This window comes from Drosophila innubila (assembly GCF_004354385.1).
Source record: "Drosophila innubila isolate TH190305 chromosome 3L unlocalized genomic scaffold, UK_Dinn_1.0 0_D_3L, whole genome shotgun sequence".
NCBI lineage: Eukaryota > Metazoa > Arthropoda > Insecta > Diptera > Drosophilidae > Drosophila > Drosophila innubila.
The window spans coordinates 26,907,377-26,912,766 of NW_022995376.1; positions in this window are offsets into that span (position 1 = coordinate 26,907,377).

A 5,390-nucleotide genomic window follows, 5' to 3' on the forward strand; every position below is an offset into this window, starting at 1 on the left:
GCAAAACAGAAAAAGAAATAAAAGCTCAATGTAAAATTTTATTCACTAATATATTTTTTATTGAAATTTGTTTATTTATTAATATTTCTCCCCTTTTTAGCATTTATAATATTTAAATTTTTATTGAATAAAAATGAAGAACATGGAACTATCACTGAAAGATAACTTATCTAAAGAAGGTAAAGAATTAGTGGTCAATACTTACCACTTAAACTGAGTAAGTAATCACATGAACATTGCGAAAAGTTCAACAGGCAATTTAATCAGTAATCGCTTCTTTATTTGTGATCGAATCAGTTCCTGCTGAATAACAAGATACATTTTTATTAAAATGTGGAAGCTCTATGACTTCTTTGTCTGACTCTCGATATTCTTAACGCTTGATAAAAATACATTTGTCTTATTTTCGTTAACAGAATAACAACACGAAAATTGTTGTTTGTCGTGTAAGGCGAGTACTCAAAAAAGTTTGTCTTCGCTAGCGAAAAACTGCCAATTACTTGCTGAAGCCTAGAGCAAGCCAGTGTTGTCCATGCAACACCCAAAAATAAACAAAAGTGGAATGGAAAGACTGTAGCGTCAGTTGCCCGTTTTGTTTATTGATTAGGCATGGGGAAAATATAGGATATTAAATGTTTAGTAACTCAATGTACCACAAAAAAAAAAACCTCTACACGAGGTAAAAGTCTAGTGACGAAAGCAATTTCTAGCCCCAAAATTTCTGATAACCAATTTTGTGACGAACAAAATTCAGTTAAATCTAAAAATTTTAAATAGAAATATAAATTTAAAAATAAAAGCGAAAATTGGCATTGTACACTGTGAGCAAAAAGGGTGAGCTTCTTTGTACATAAAAATTACTTTTTGCGCAGTGCCGAATGCCTATTTTCGCTTTTTTTTATAAATTTATATTTTTATTTTTTGCTACAGCAGAGCATACTCTACTGTCGGAGACCCCGTACTTACTATGATCGGTCCTATGACAGCTATATGATATATTGGTTCGATTAGAGCCAACTTTGGTCAGGATCTATAAGTCTAACTTAAATGCATATTCTATTAGTTTGGTTATCTCGTAAAAAAAAAAGTTATTCATACTAAGACTTGGATGTATACGTTTGGTTAAGATTTCTCATAAAACAAAAAAGTTTTTTACAGTAGAACTTGATTTTCGCCCGATTGATCCTATGACAGCTATATGATATAGTGGTCCGATAAGAACTAACTTCGGTCAGGATTTTTAAAACTGACTTAAATGCATATGCTATCAATTTGGTTAAAATATCTGACTAAACAAAAAAGTTTTTCATTCTAAAACCTAATTTTGACCCATTCGGTACTATGACAGTTATATGATCAGGATATATAAAACCAAGATAAATGCATATTGTATCAGTTTGGTTGAGATATCTCATAAAACCAAAAAGTCCGGTTTTTTCAAAAAGTCGTAGAACAAACATTTCTAGATTTTTGAAAAGGAATAAATCCTCATCATTACATTTAAGCTTCTTTAGAGCTTTGATGCAAACAGACAAACAAACTCGATCTGATCGGACAGTCGTAGCAAATTTTTCAACTTAGCTGTATATATTGTTAGTCGCCTTTCGCACCCTTCGTGCTGCTTTCGTCACTAACGCAAACTGCCGTCCGCAGTGATATATTTTGTAGATTTCTCCATATAAAATAAAAAAAATAAAATAAATGTACATAGTTGGGGTCCACAGATGGTTTCAGTTGTCTCCTATATTGTAGCTTTTATAACCTTGTAGAATAACTCCTGTTTGACTAACAGTGCTAGAAACCGACAAGCCCTTAGATCTGGCAACTCTGAATTTTCTTTCTGAGGACTGCTCAGCTAAACCGCTGTAGAATTTTATTACATTGTATTTCGACACCGTTATTTTTATACGGAGTTGACACCGCGCGAACAACTTTTCTCTCTCGAGAGTACTCCGCTTTAGTAACAGTTATCCCGGTAACATATCACACTATTTGTGCAATACATTTTTTTAATACTAATAGCAAAAATTTTTATTTTTGACTGTCGGAAATTTCCTGCTTAATGCAAAAAATAGTAATAAGGTATCATGTTTGGTGATCAATGTTACCTGCTCAATGCCTCCATTGCACAGTCAGCGATTTGGTCGATCTAGCGTAACGAAATGAAATTTCCGTTGATTGAAATATACCAACATTTGATTTACCGCTAATAGCTACATGTCCAATTAGCATAAAAATGTTAACTTTACATTTTTTAATAGATATTATTAATCAGCTGTGAGCTCTGAAAGTCAACATATGTGAACACAGCTGCGACATGAAGCATTTCCCGCCTTTTTTATTGCTGCACACATTGTCGTTAAAAATTGTTAAATTGGATTGTTAGCAACTTGTTTTTGGTTTTTATTAATTTTAAACAAACAGCTAATAAACTTTTATTTGATTTATAAAAGAAAAAATCCAAATTAATGGTTTTATAAAGACTTGATTTTGTAAATCACATTTAATAATTGTTTGTGATCAAAAAAATTTAGAATAATTATTATTGTTGATTTTTATTTTATTAATCTTTTATAAGAGTCTTTGATTTTTTTTTTTTGAATAAAAGTCTTTAAAGACTTTGAAGACTTTTATTTTGATAAATAAAATAAAAGTATTTAAAGACTAAAGACTTTGAAGACTTTTATTTTGATAAATAAAATAAAAGTATTTAAAGACTCTAACGATTTGCAAACTTTTGAATAAAAGTCTTTGTCAATATCTTCGATTATATCAATATCAAGATAAAACTTTCAAAATTACAACACCAGAAAAAACTACGACATTCTAATAACCTTTATCCTCTACTTACTAACTACGCTCTTTTCCGCCGCACAGCGATCGATTCACAATTTTTTGTTGCAATTATCATGTCTCTTAATCCAATAGATATTTCAATTTAAAAAAGTTGGAAATTGGCGGTAGAAGGCGGGAGCTAGTTATCTTCCATCAATGATAAAATAGGAAGATCCATTGCATTATTTGTCCACAGTTTTAAAGTTTATATTTTGGCACGCGAGTTCAAATACTATTATTATTTTTTGGATTAAAAAAATATTTTTTTATTTTTTTAACTACTTTAATACTTTATTTTACAATGTAATAGGGGAAAATATTTCCATGGTTGGTATAGATAAAAGAGAACCAAGTGTGTAATTTTGAAATTTGTTTCTTGATTATAAGCGGAGATATTCACAAAGACTTTTATTAAAATTTTTTCATATGACAAAAGTCTATTCCTAAAAAATAAAAGTCTTTTGAGACTTTTAAAATTTTAAAATTAGATATAAAAGTCTTTACAGACTTTTAAATTATTCATCAAAAAAGACTTGAAAAACTTACTATAGACTAATAAAATAAAAATCAAAAATAATGATTAATTTTAATTTTTTTTTTTTTTAAAGTAAGTTTTATTTTGTATTTATAAAGTAAAAGTCTTAAAATAACCATTTAATGTGACTTTTTTGGTTATTCCTTATAACAGTTATAGTCCCTGATTTTAAAGGTATGTAATTTAAGAAAAAATTATGTTTTTTGACCTGTGCATATATTTTATATTATTAAATTGTGTTTTAAATAAGCAACCTTTGTAAGAACCCTTTTCTGAGTAAATCTTAGCTTTGCTGGAGTAAAACTTAGTCAAATTAAAAAAAATGTTAGCTAACGCTTTAAAATGTTGTATGTTTTTAGCAAAAAGTGTCGGTGAAAAAATCCTTTTGGGTCGAAATGCATACATAAAAAAATATTTGAAAAAACCTTTTGGCCGCTAAATTGGCCAAATCGCACACTGTGCTTTATCTTACTTATACTTGCTATTCTTGAACACCGATCCTCCGCTGTGTAAGTCCCAAAACCAAATCTTTTTTAAATTTTGTTACTTGTCAATGTGATTTCTTATACTAACTTTGCCGGTCACAATTCTTAGGGCCGTTTTCTCATCATAATTTTAAAGCCTACTTCACCCATAGGCAACTTTACCCTAAATGTAGGCTTTAACCTATTTCATTCTCTCATCTTGATTTTAAAATAACATCAACAAAAATGGTCACACTTTTTAAAAACGAGCAACAATTGGAAAATTTGGCTCAAAATTTAAAATCCTGAAATTTTTGTGTGAATTGTGCCTTTATCTCAACCGCTTTAAGAGCTAGAGCAACCAAATTTGGTAGACAGACTACCATAATGGTGGATTAATTCAAGAGCCTTTGAAATTTTTTCAACTTCACCATTGTCCAATGCAAATCGCAAAAACAATATATTACACCCACATTTGTGAATATAGAACTCGTTTGTTATTAAATAACGTTTCGTGTTAATTTTAGCTATTATTTAGCTTATTTTCATTAATACGTATCAGATAAACATCGCGGCAATAAATTAGGATAAATGATGATAAGCCATTCAGGCTCCTCAAGGTATGCAATAATTGATACACTGTATGACGTTTCCCTTAGCAACAGCGAAATAATCGTAGTTGGCAAATGTTAAGCCCTTAAAGTTTGGATGACCTGCCCTGTAACTTATAGCCTGCCTGCAACTAAATTTTTGACAAGAATATCAAAGTTCCCTTGACAGCCAATTTGTCTAGACTGTAAGGTTGATAGCAAGATATGACTTATAACAGTAATATTGATTTTGGTGACTTTACTTTTAAGTACAGGGACTTTAAACACAGTGAGGCAATAACGTAGTCTGCAGTGATAAGCACAGTGATTTAAGAAAACCGAAAGTTGTTCATAGTTTCGCGTGTGTAATTTTTGATACCCTGAGCCCATTGAAAATGGGCAACAATCAACTTTTATAAAAGAGTACATGGGCTCAGGGTATCCTACCGTCGAGCGTGCTCGACTGTAGCCGCACCTCACCGCGAGCGGAGCGAGCCTGGGGTAGGCGAGCGAAGCGAGCAGGGGGCGGAGCCCCCTTGTTTTGAATCTGCGTCTGTGATTCACCTGGGAGTGAACGGACGACATCGACCGGCCGCTTATTAGTGACCGAATGGATTGAATGGCAGCAGGGACTTACCCCTACAAAATTGAGAGCGTCACAGTCGCCGTCTGAATCATCGGCTATCTGCGCCTCTGCATTTCTAGCTTCCGCTGCATACCCTTCAGCTCCACATTCTTGGCTCTGAGTGGTATGATTTACCCTTTGACGCCTCTGACCCGTTGCTCGATCAAAGGTGTTAGTTTTTTTGAACGCTTGTGGGTTGGCCGAGTTGACGTAGGCTGGTGATTGCGATGGCATCAGCACCCTAGACATTGAAGGGTCAACGTCCATTGGCTGCGGATCATTATTGCCGCTGCTTTGCCAACCACTACGCTGATCGGACTGTTCGGGCTGCTGATGTTGCT